This window comes from Neomonachus schauinslandi, chromosome 2, assembly GCF_002201575.2.
Source record: "Neomonachus schauinslandi chromosome 2, ASM220157v2, whole genome shotgun sequence".
In the NCBI taxonomy this organism is placed as follows: Eukaryota; Metazoa; Chordata; class Mammalia; order Carnivora; family Phocidae; genus Neomonachus; species Neomonachus schauinslandi.
In genome coordinates, this window is record NC_058404.1 from 26,873,525 (window position 1) to 26,887,304 (window position 13,780).

The following is a 13,780-nucleotide window of genomic DNA, read 5'->3' on the forward strand; positions in this document are numbered from 1 at the left end:
AATGAGAGAGAGAGAACATGAGAGGGGGGAGGTCAGAGGGAGAAGCAGGATCCCCATGGAGCAGGGAGCCCGACGCAGGACTCGATCCCGGGACTCCAAGATCATGACCTGAGCTGAAGGCAGTCGCTTAACCAACTGAGCCACCCAGGCACCCCACCATTCTCTAAAAAAGGAAACTGTTTCTTTTAACTTTACATCCACCCCCCACCCCAATTTCAAAACACATCATTTAATTGTCTTGGTCATGGACATTTCCAAGATGAGATTTTATATTTCACTCCCAGAGCTTCTGGTGATCAGAAAAACCATGCTTTCCTTTATTGAAGGAGTTTGGGCCTGCTGATGTTGGTGTAGCCCTTCCAATATTCTTCATTCTCATCTTTGCTTCTGGAGGCATTTCCTCTGGCTACTATCTTCATCTTCATTAAAAGCTGCTGCTACTGAAAGGGTTTTTGGAGCAAGCATTGTAACAGTTTCTTTAGGCTTACTTGATCCAAGTTTGATGGATATGGGTGAGGCTTGCTTTGTCATCTGACTACCTATGGCAAATCCTAACTTGGAGATCTTTACAGGCTTTGCTGGGAGGTCTGCAGCTTCTTCTTCAGCTGATCGTGTCTCAGCACTGTGACTGGAATTTTCCCTTCCATTACTGAAAGAAAAACAGTCTTAGTTTTCACAGGTTTTTCTGCTTCTTCTGCAGGTCCTCCAGCGGCTCCAGCTCGCTGCGGTTTTTCAGGCTTCTCCTCTCCCTTCTTCCCATCTGCCATTTTCCCTGCCGTGGCCTGATAAGAACTTCTTTTATTTGGAGAATGCAGTCTGATATTAGGTTAGATTGGAAATTCTAAAGAGTAACAGGAGACAAGTATAGGGAATGCTTTAGCCAGTTTATGGTTTTATACGTAACAAGAATATTCCTCTAGCCCCATGGACACAAGAAATTCTCCCCCACTCCCCCCCCCCCCGCCCAGTTTTTAAACATGGTATACATTTACAAGGATCCAGCAAAGAGACAAGAAAACCTTACCTTTTGTCTCTTTCTATATATAGTATATGAGGTGGGGGTATATGAGGAAAGAGTTAACCCAGCAGACCTGAACTTCTATCCTTGGAAAGGCCCAGCTGCAAGATTAGCCCTTGGCTGGCATCTGGGAATTTATATTTCAGGAGTGTTCCCACAAGTAAGTGAGCAGAGGGGCTCACTGTGTCTAAACTGTACAAACAATATGGTGTATACTTATATTAGGTTCTACAGAGAAACAAAAGCAATAGGAGATATATAGATAGATAGATAGATAGATATGATAGAGACAGAGAAAGACAGAGAAGAAAGATTCATTTTTTCATTTTAAGGAATTGACTCACATGATTATAGAAGCTGGCAAGTCCAAAATTTGCAGATCTGCGGGTAGACCATTAGGCTTGAGATCCAGGAAGAGCCAATGTTGCAATTCAAGTCCAAAGGCCATCTGCTGGCAGAATTTCTTTTTGCTTGGGAGCAGGCAGTCTTTTGTTTTTGTCCTTTGCCCTGGCCTTCAACTGATTAGACAGGGCCCGCCAACATTATGGGGAATAAATCTGCTTTACTCAAAGTCCACCAGTTTAAATGTAAATCTCATCCAAAACACCTTCACAGAAACATCAAATGTTTGACCAACTATCTGGGCACTGTGGCCCAGTCACGTTGACACATAAAATTAATCATCACAATGCTGAACGCCTGCTAGTTCTTTCTGGCAGCCTGGATATATGGTACATGCCAGGCAAAGTTTGCCTCTGTAATCAGCTTTCAATAAAAACCTTGGGCATTAAGTCTCTAATGAGCTTCCTTGATAGACAACATTTTACAAATGTTGTCACAATTTGTTGGAGGAATTAAGTGCGTTCTGCACAAATCCAGTGGGAGAGGACCCTTGGAAACCTGCATCTGGTCTCCCACAGACTTCATCTCACATGCCTTTTCCCTTGGCTAATTGTGCTTTACATCCTTTTGCTGTAATAAATCATAGTTGTCAATGTGGCTAGATGTTGAATCCTGTGGGTCTCTCTAGTGAATCATCCAACCTAGGGGTGATCTTGGGAACCCCCAACCCAGGATATTACAAGAGCCCATCTTATTCTATTCTTCTCTTGAAATAGATCAAATGGCATGACAGAAGTAAATCACAGATTGTATCAAAAGGACAATATAATGAATGACATAAAAATAGTTCAGGAGGAGCTAGTGATTATATAGTACTTTAGAATTATGAAGGGCTACATAAATACTAAGTAACAATAATAAGACAAATTGTACATTTCCATTAATTCCAAAGGACATTTCCACAGATTTTCACAGAAAATAAACTTAATTATGTATGTCCAACAAGAACTGTTATAAACCTTTTAAATAGTCCTAGAATATTTTTAGTGAGAAGGAGAAGTGCAGAGATCCATTAACCAAAGGGAAAAATGTTGGGGACTATTAAGTGAAATCTCAAGCCTAATTGGTTTTGAAATCAGTTTATTAGAATTATAGGGAAATTTTCATATATAATGATCTCTGGGTTTTGCTTAATAGTCATACTAATTAACTTCTCAACTTCAATAAAAGTGCAGGAAATGTACCTATGTTCAGTACTTGACAAATAAATCATGGTGATTACATATTCACATGGCCAATGATAATTCTTCCAACTCAGTCTAATAAGAAAAGGTTCTTCAAGATAATTTTTATTTCTTTTAAAAAGCCACATGTATAAAATGATTCCTACTGGTCAGGAGTTTTGAGGCTCCATGCTGATATCCAAACAAGAGTTTCTTAAATCTTCAGGTCAGTAGTAACATCCTGTACAGTTTTAGTAAGATGTGTATTTCCGGGGTGCTATGACGTATCCAGATAATGATCTCTGGGGGTTTGAAGGTGTTAGGTGAGAGTACTGGGATTTTTAAATTTCAGGTCCCCCTTGATTCCTGTTGCTGCATGGAGAATAAGAGAATATATCAAAATCCCAGAAAGTCCACAGAAGATGATTTATCAAAAGCCTGCTACCCAAGAAGTAATTAAAACCGGGTACCACGCAAATTTTGTCCAACTTCCGTATCACAAACTAGGCTGGCATTTAATCACTTGACATATATAATCTCATCTAAAACAGTGATCCTCAGCATGTGATTCTCAGATCAGCATCACCTGGAAACTTGGTTAAAATGTGGATCATCCAACAACAACAAAAAACCCAAACAACCCAATTCAAAAATAGGCATAGGATTTGCATCGACATTTCTCAAAAATATATATATACATACATCTTTTATATGCTGTATATAAAATATATATCATATATTATATATATGTATATATATTGAAGGCCAATAAACACATGAAGAGGTATCCAACATCACCAGCTGTAGTGTAAGGACCTGACATTAGGCCTTGAAGACTGAGGTACCCATTTCAAAAGACACCCATCTTTTTTTTTTTGAAGATTTATTTATTTGAGAGGGAGAGAGCAGGGCAGGGAGGCACAGAAGGAGAGGGAGAGAGAGAGCCTCAAGCAGACTCCCCGCTGAGCATAGAGCCCAACGCGGGGCTCCCATCTCATGACCCTGAGATCACAACCTGAGCCAAAACCAAGAGTGGGACACTTAACTGACTGCGTCACCCAGGCACGCCTCAAAAGACACCCATCTTAAATAATATTGCCAGCTCTAGGACACAGTTACTAGCAAACCAACCGGATAAGAAAGGAGGCCGCATCCTCCCACGAAGTGCCCCTTTTAGAAAGCCCTGGCAACCCAGAACACTGACCACTTGAGTGACCCCCGCTTCTCCCTTCCCATGCTCTGATTCTTGTTCTTATGTTTTAAATTTGCTAATAAAGAGTGAACCCAAGAAACCCTGAGGCACCCAAACCCTCCACCCTAATAAAGGCAGTCCCAGGTCTGTGTTCCTTCCCTCTCCCTTTACCGGCGAGCGCTGTATCCTCCCGGACTTGTGAGTAATAAATATTATTCCTCAAAGTTGATGGTTTCTGCTGAAGTGTGTCCTGCGATCATAGTAAGAACCACAAGAGCCAGCCTGCCGTAAGTACAGCCCCAGAGGGGGAAATGTCCGTGGAGCTCCCTGCAAGTGTGATATTTGCCCAGACAAGGGCTTCAGACATGACGGATGGGGGCACTACCGTAATAGGCATGAGACCCACGGAACACTGGCCATTAGGGACATGCACACGAAAACCACAGTGAGGTACTGCCACACACCCATTAGAATGAAAATTATCTTTTTGGAAAAAAGGGGAAATAGCAAGTATGGCGACGATGTGGAGAAACTAGAACCCTCGTACATTGCTGGTGGGAATATAAAATGGGGCAGCCACTGTGGAAAATGATGTGACAGTTCCTCAGAAATTTCCATGGAATTGCCGAATGATCCAGCAATTTCATTTCTATGTATATATGGATCCAAAAAGAATTGAAAGCAGAAAACTAAATAGATACTTGTAGGCCAGTGTTCAGAGCAGCATTCCTTACAATAGTGAAAAGGTAGAAATGACCCAAATGCCCATCAAGAGATGAATGCATTAAATAAAATGCGGCATATACCTACACTGGAATATTATTCAGCCTTAAAAAGGAAGGAAATCCTGACACATGTTACAGCATGGATGAACCAAGAACACATTATGCTAAATGAAATAAGCCAGACGTGAAGGGACAAATAGTGTATAATTCCACTCATATGCGTTTCCTAGAATAAGCAAGTTCATAAAGATAGAAAGTAGATTAGAGGTCACCAGGGGCCAGCAGTGGAGGGGGGGTGTGAGTTATGGGGAATTGTTATTTAATAGATAAACAGTTTCTGTTAGGGGTGGTGAAAAAGCTTGGAAATCAATAGTGGTGATGGTTGCATAACATTATGAAAGTTCTTATTGCCACCTAATTGTATGCTCAAACTGGGTAAAATTATAAATTTTATTATATACATTTTACCACAATAAAAAAAAACTAGATAAAAATATACAAATTCTTGGGCCCCATCCCAGACCTACTGAATCAGAAACTCTGAAGGGGGCTAGCCATCTCTGCTTTAATAAGCCCTCCAGGTGATTCTGATGCATTCTAGAATTTGAGAACCACCGATTCAAAGAAATCTGAAGTTAATGTCAAAGTTAGAATTAGATAAATTCTAATTTATTAGAATAGAGAGGGGGGCAGGTGAAGGAAACTTCACCTTGGTAAATTTTGTATAGTTTCAGATAACCGAGGATGCCAAAAATGGTACTATTAAGGTGGTTTCTTTGAAGCCAAGGATCAAAATACATGCTCATAAAATGTCTGACAAACTCCCTCCATGGCCAAGGCTTGTCCAATGAAGGTGCTAGTTGCCTTTATAAACAGTTTTTTAAAGAATCTCAATTAAACTCACATATTTTATCAGTTAGCATCCGCTGTAGGTCTTTTGGATGAAGGGAATTTAATATTGGGAATCAAGTGCAAAGATTATGGAAGGACAGAGAAAATAAGCAGGACATAATGAAGCACCCCAGAAATTAGGAAATCATTTACCTCTCCTGGGGCTGGAGTTTCAACAGGAGGAGGTGATATTTTCAAAGCCCAGACGCCCAGGGGCATCTGGCTCCAACAAAGAAAGGGCTGTCTGGCAAGAGACAGAGCTATGGAGACCACAGCCCAGGGATGCCACATGAAGCTTAGAGAGGTGGAGAATTATGCTGATTTCTTCCTTCCCCCACCCCCCTCGCCTCCCCATAAGTGTCTCCCATTGACTGTGCCCACCAGGGGGTCACAGAGCAAGGGAATCTGGGAAATGTCCCATGTGGTACAGTACAGAGCAAGGGAAGTGACTGATCTGAGATAAAAGTGGCAGTCAATGGGCAAATATGGTGTGAACGAGAAAGATGCACCTCTTTCTACTGGAAAGAGTACCATACTCAGAACCAAAATATTTGAATAGGGGGCCAGCTCTATCATGTATGATCGGAAAGAAATTGAACAAATCAGTTCACCTGCTTCAGCTTCAGGTTCTTTTCTACAAATACATGGTACCTATATGATCACCCTCTCAAGTGTGTTGCAATTATCAAGTGGAAGAATGCACGTGTACGTGCTTGTCAACCGTGAGCCTTCCTATGAATACAGTGGCATTATTGCTGAGAGAGAAGCCGATGCTCTGACGGTTTCATTCGCTCTGAGAAAGAATTATGGCACCACCAACAATCATCCAAAGAATAACCAGAATACCTCTTCCCACCTCTCCCTTTCCTCATCACTCCATCCCACTTCAAAACCTGAATTTTGGAAAGGCAGGCTCATTTAACAATGGGGTAACTCAAGCATGGAAGACTCTTCAATCCTGTCTTCAAAATATTATTAGCTAGACATTTGGGGAGATAGATTCTGAACTGGTATCCTCATGCCTGGGCTCAAGACGTGGACCACTGCTATATGACATGAGAGGTAACTATTTTCTCAGCTATAAAATTAGGAGGTTAGACAACATTATGCCTAAAATTACTGTCAGTTGCAACATTTCATGTCTTTCAAGTGAATATTATAATTTCCATTTTATTTAGAAAAACTTTACTATGAATGGAACAAAGCCACCAAGACTGAAAAATAAGGATCCTTATGACATTTGCCTCTTGTTGCTCTAAGGACAACTTTTGAGAATATTAGCATGGAACGACGTCAAGAGGGAAGGTAGCTGATGTAGTTTCTGTTAACATCCTTATATATTTTACTGTTTTATTTTCCAAATTGAATAATTACACTCAAGCCCATCAGCAGGTGGTGATTCCTAATCAGGGGCCATCTTTTAGGACTGCCAGGGCTTGGCTGCAGCAGGGTGAGGGACTTTTGGGAGGCCCTAGAGCCAGAGACACCCAAGACAAACAGACCAGGACTTCTCAACAACAGAGGACAGTGGAGTATGCTCTTCACAACATTTCTGAGATCTTACTCTTCCAGCAGCGGGCAGGGAGGACTGATTCATTAAAAGGCATAAGCAACCCTGGGAGTTCTAGAGTGTATTTGGAGAGGAGAAACCTAGGAAAAGCTTGGACCTCTTAATCATTTTGCAAGTGAAAAGGTAGACGCTTGGGTATAAATATGTGACCGTATTTCATTATCACAGATGGGTAAGGTCAAGACCCTTGCATTACAAGGGGGAAATAATAGTGAGATGTGGTTGTCAGCAAGGGTTTTTTTCAACTACCCTCTTACACACACTTGTTTCCCATGGCACTTACTTGTAATAAATCATAGTGGGAAGAGTCTCTGCAGCTGAGTCAGTAATATCTGAATATCCCTGGCAACCTAGAAGCCAGGCATTCTAAGGAAAGTAAAATAGGAAACAAAATAGGGAGAACCCAGACTTTCAAGTCAGATAAACTGAGGGTGGGAGGCTCTAAGTGGGTTCCACAGGGGTTCCATTGGCTACATTTGTTGGGGACACTGAGAAGCATTTTAGTATGTACCTGATAAATGAATGAATTGATATCATTCTTACCATGTTATTGCAGTGCACCTTTGAAAGAAGTTCTTTTATTAAGCTCTGACTTACTGAGTATTTACATCTGTTTTGATTTGACATGATCAATAAGCACCCTGAGTGCTCTCAGTTGTCACAAAGAGCCACTGGGTTCCTTGTCTTAACTCATGTCTCTGTCACTCTGAAGCCTTCTCTTTCTCTAATGCTGGCTAGCCTTGGTAGCTGACCTCTTTGGCTCTCCTCCACCTCTCCAGGTCTGAATAGTGGTGACTATAAGTTTCCAATGTTAATCAAGGCTTAGGATATTAAGTCAGCCAAATCAATAAAAGCTTTGTATAATTAAAGTTGAGCACCTCTTTTTGTGCTTGAGAAAAGCCATAATGATGCCCTTGCTCTTTAGAAAGGGTTGGCTGAAGGCTAAAGATTTTCAATAAGTTCAAACTTCCTAAGAGATTTATTTCTCAGAGAGCCAAAAGTAAAATGATAGAATGAATTTGAGAGTACTGTAGTGGTGAGAATTGTAAAGATAATTACCCACATTAGCCACATTCCATCCATTTTCTTTGCTTTTTTCTACAAAACTAGAAAGGGAATACAATAAAACCAATCTGTGATAACGGAACAGATGATCCCTTTAACGAAGTGTAAGTACACTTGAGCTATAAATCCAAGTGACAGTGCTGTAACTGCCAACTGATGTTCAAATATTCTGTCCAAGTTAGGTGCTGGGGTGACACACTATAAAGATATGGATCACTAGCGTTCATAAGCCCTCCTCCTTGGGAGCTCTTGGGGTGGCATGGAGCTCTCTCAAGGAAGACTGTGATATGATCCTGGGCTCTCAGGATACAGAGCCCAACACAGAATGCTGCTTTCTATCTGGCTCTAGAACCACAGGGGCTCTGGGCACCCAGGGGGCAGCTCCATCAATGATTGTAATGCTATTAATACTACTTACCATTTTTAATGAGATCTTGGGAATCAGTGATGGTACTTCATGAGTACACACTGCACCTAACGGGCTGATTAGTATTTATGGAAAGTCTGTGACATTTTCAGTGTTGTGACAAATAACAGAGCTGTTATTATTGACTATGTGATTCCACGGAGCTTTCAACCTAGTAGAGTCCTATGTATTTGCAACCCTCTGCATATGAGGACCCATATGCAGGGATGATATTAAACATATTTAACAACCTCTATGGCCCAGCTACCAACCAGTCAGATAGATGTTAGTCAACAACAGTTGATGCAATCCTACTTCTGCTTATTGGCTGAACATCAGCTCTGCTTAAGTTGGATTCTTTAGAATCTGAGTGCGTTATAGGAGATCTACCATAGACTGATGGCCAATCCCAGAACTCAAACAAGAAGACAAAATCATCTTGAGGACTTTATCCTTAACTGTAAAAGGGGATACAGAAGTAGATGCAGAATAGTCAAAAAAGGGATATAAGAAAGGATTGTAAAAATTTATCTTTAAGGCCCCTCATAGAACTCTGAAGTTTTGAAAGGACAGAATTTCTTGTCAAAGAGAGAAGCCCCATTGTAGCAACAATTCTGATCATATATACTTTAACTTAGCATATATTTTGGGGGAACAATTTGGATGAAGAGATCAAATTTGATTGCTAGAGAAAAAACCCATTCTTCATCATGCATAAGTTTAGGCCAGCATGGTAGTTTCCAGGATATGAGAGGACAGAGACATGCTGATCTCCCAACGGACTAGATTTTACTAGCACTCATTTCCTTCCTGACACCGAGCCAGACTCAGGGTCTGGAGGATACAGCAGGAAACTGAAAAGAGCCCAGCTCATTCTTCCTGTGACTTTATGTAGCAAGAACTGCTCACTCCTCTGTGATACCCGTAATTATTCCTATTCAAAGCCAGCTTTGCGTGTGTATTTTGTATAGTCTGAATGTCAGGAAGGTGCCAAGGGAAGGAAACTCATCCATTGCAGAATACCATCCAGTACTGAGGCTTGTAAACAAATTGGAAAAGCCAGGAGTAAATGGTGTAGTCAAGGTGTGGTAATAGAGAAATCCATTCTGGACAAGACATGGGTCCTACCTTCTCAAACATAAAAGGACAGAAAAGATTAAATAGCCCTGCCCTAATCATCAAATAATAAAAAGTGGAATTTGTTTGAAAGTTAAAACTGCCCTCTCACCCAGCTTGAGCCTATTTTGGAAACCGTTTAACTGTTTGGATGAGACTCACCCACAAAATGGAAGAAAATTTCCTTTACTTAAAGTCAACTGATTGTAGGTGCTAAAAACAGCTGCAAAATATCTTCATAGCAACACTAGATTATTGTCTGATCAAATAACTGGGTACAATAGCCTAGCCAAGAAGACACATAAGACTAACCATCACCATCCACCTTGTCAACTTGGCACCCATATACATCTCCTTAAACCATGCTTCATCTCCAAATACAAACAATAATAAAGTCATACTTCTGAATGGACGTGAGACCCAATTTGTGCCAATGAGATGCAGGGAGAAACAAAGAAAGTTTTGCATTTTCTGCTTTCCATTTCACTGAGAAAATAGAAGCAGTCAGGAGTCTTCTAAGTCTCCCACCACCATCTGTAGCCATTTATTGCATGTATGCCCATATACTCTGCCTTTTCTTTTGATACTAAGGATGAACTGTCAGTGATTGTCCTCTCAAGCTCAATCAACCCTTTTACCTATCTAAGGACAGACACATTGCCCAGCAGTTCTCTGCTGTATCTCCTGCATCATGAATTTCCCTCTCTACTGGATTCTTCTCATCAGCAGAAAAATACACTTTATTTTTTCCATCTTAAAAATCCTTCTCTAAAGTGGCTGCTAAGGAGTACAGGGTTTCTTTTGGGGGGTGCTGGAAATGTTCCAGAATCGACTGTGGTGATGGGTTACACAATGCTGAGTATACTATCTACTAAAAACCATTGACTTGTACACTTTAAATGGGTGAATTGTATGTATGTGAAGTGTATCTCAACAGAGCTATTATTAAAAAAGAGGATGCTGGCAAATATGGTATCTAAATATTTGGAATTGGGTTGAATAAGTCGCAATGATATTTCAACTACTTTAATGGAAGATCTGAAAATATGTGCAAACTTATTCTATAAAATGATATAAATTTCATTTATTCACTAAAAAAAATATGATAGAGTAGAAAACAAAAAGAGGAAATAAAAGTACCTCCATTAAAAAAGCACTCTCTTGACATCATGCCTCCTTCCAGTTGCTACTTTATTCCTCTCCTTCCCTTTGCACCCAAAGTTTATTTTAAAAATTGTCTCTACTGGGCACCTGGGTGGCTCAGTTGGTTAAGCGACTGCCTTCGGCTCAGGTCATGATCCTGGAGTCCCTGGATCGAGTCCCGCACCGGGCTCCCTGCTCGGCAGGGAGTCTGCTTCTCCCTCTGACCCTCCCCCCTCTCATGTGCTCTCTCTCTCATTCTCTCTCTCTCAAATAAGTAAATAAAACCTTTAAAAAAATTGTCTCTACTATTTTTCTTCAATCTCTCTTTTCCCACACTTCATTGAACCTACTCCATTCAAGCTATCACCTCACCACTTCAATAAAACTGCTTTTCAGGTGCACCAGCCACTTCCACGTAGTTATATCTGATGGTCAATTCTCAATCCTGATCTTCTTTGTCCTATCAGTCATAATTGATGCAGTTTACCTACCATTTCCTGGTTATCTTTCCTACACAGCCACAATGGTGCTAGGTAACAAATCCACCCCCAAACTCAGTAGTTGAAAGCATTTATTTTGTCCATTCATCTGTGGGTCACATGAGGGGTCTTCTAATCTAGGCTTGGCTCACCAGGGGCTGGGCTCCAGGCAGCATGATGGGCTCAGGTCCACTGCACATGTCTCCAGTCTTTCTTGGGCCCAGCGAACTCACCTGGTCATGCCTACTCCTGCAAGAGGGCAAGTGGAAACATAGGATGCCAGTAAGGTCTAGACTCAGATCCGGCACTGGCATTTCCACCAACATTCTATCGGCCAAAGAAAATCATGTCTTGGAGCCCCAAATCAAAGGACCTGTAAATATGTTCTATCTTTAGGGGGAATACTTACATTGTCATATGGCAAAAAGCATGGACACGGGGAGGGGTGAAGAATGGGGATCTTTTTTTTTTTTAAAGATTTTATTTATTTATTTGACAGAGAGACAAAGCGAGAGAAAGAACACAAGCAGGGAGAGTGGGAGAGGGAGAAGCAGGCTCCCCGCAGAGTGGGGAGCCCGATGTGGGGCTCGATCCCAGGACCCTGGGGACCTGAGCCAAAGGCAGACGCTTAACGACTGAGCCACCCAGGCACCCCAAGAATGGGGATCTTTAATTTAATCTACTATGCTGTCCTTGAATCACTTTCTTCATTGGTTTCTAGCATTCTACATTCTACCTGTTTTACTCTTTCCCTTTGGCTGCTCCTTCCCAGCAGTGGAATTGGAATGCCTCAAGGATCATCCTTAGACTTCTTCTCTAGGTAGAGTGATTCCTTTGGTGATCTCATCTAGCTTTATGGTTTTAAAAATTGTTTATGTGCTGATGACTGCCAGTTTGCATCTTCACTCTGACCTACCCCCTGAACTCCAGACTCATATACCCAACTGCCTATACTTGAATGTCTAACAGTAATTTTAAACTTAACATATCTAAAAGCAAAATCCTGGTCTTCTCCTTAAGCTACTCTCAATGTATGTCCCCCAAACAGCAATTCTTTCCTTCCAGATTCTCAGGTAAACCTTAGAGTCATTCTTTCTTTTTCCTTGTCACCACCATCTCTTACATTTTAATAGCTTCTTCCTCCCTAGAATCTGTTTTCAATACAGCAGCTAGAGTAATCTTTTAAGAATATACATCAGATAATGTCATTCTTCTGCTCAAAACCCTTCGATGACCCCTCAACTCACCTACAGACTTTAAAGCCCTGTGCAATCTGATCTTCTGTTATTCTTTGACCCTATTTCTTCTCCCCTCCTCACTCACTCTGTTCCTTCCACATGAACTTCCTTGAGTATGCCAACTGTCTCCTGCCCCAGGGCCTTTGCATTTGTTATATCTGCTTCTGGAATTCTCTTCCGCCAGACATACCCAGGCTTGCTCCTTGACCTCATTTACAACCTTGCTCAAATATTACCTTTTCAGTGAGACCTGGCCTAACCACATTTCATTTATTTTTTTGTTTTGAACGCATTTTAAATTATAACCCTATCTCCATCACCCTGTTTTTTCAAGTTCTTTTTTTTCACAGCATTATTTATCACCACTTGATACACCATACCTATTTGTTGCCTATTTCTCCTAGGTGGGTATATAAGTTTCAAGAACTTTTTTGTTCACTGCTGTGTCCTTAGAATGTAGGCTTCTGCCTGGTATGCACTTGGTATACACTCAATAAATATTTGATGGTTGGGATGGATGGATATACAGCACTGAAGAATTTGGTTAACTTGCATAGTGATATATAATCTGCTTCATTCATTGTGGTTGAACTTAATTATTACTAAAACTGACCTGACATACCTTAAGTGTCTCAATAAAAAGTGACTACCTGACAAGTGTTATTAGCATCATGGGTATGGATGGAACCATCCAGGATGTTACGTGCACATGGAGGAAAGACGAGGGCAAGGATTCCCTTGTTCTACCTTCATCCACCTGTCTGGCTACTTTCTGTGCCTCCTTAAAGCACCACATTTAGTAGAACCCATTTCCAGCAAAAATACTGGGGCAAGAGGAGTTATTTCTCCTGTGAAGAGATATATTTTCTCTGCAAATCAGGGCAAAATGAAGCTTCTGGGGAGATGTGGGTCTCACTGTGAGCACAGGCATTAATTTCTCTCCTGGAAGTCAAGCAAAGGTGAGGGGTTACCATAGAAGGGAGTGTGGGACAGGAGCGGAAAGCCTAGACACCAGAACCAAAATACCTTGGCTCAAACTGTGACTCCACACTTAATGGTCATGTGACTTGGTAAGCAACCTACATTTTTAGTTCCTTATTTTATCATCTGTGCAATGCATTTAATAACAATACCTCTGTGATAGGGTTATTGGAAAGACAAAATGAATTAATGTAGACCAGGCACTTAGGACATATATATATATGGTACCGTATGTCATATATACATGATACATAGTCAGTGCTATGGAAGTGATAGTGATAATGCTGCTCTTTGGGGCTCAGATCTTAGTGTGACATAGAGTTGTCGCCTCCTTGTATGCTCACCCAGGACTGGGCTACACGCTGCTTTGGGTTTCCAGGATACCCTGTAT

The 13,780-nt window shown here is 41.1% G+C and overlaps 1 pseudogene; it reads right to left on the reverse strand.

Moving 5' to 3' along the window:
* Positions 1-229: 229 nt before the first annotated feature.
* On the reverse strand, positions 230-767 carry LOC110584239 (annotated as a pseudogene).
* Between the last annotated feature and the right edge of the window lie 13,013 nt (positions 768-13,780).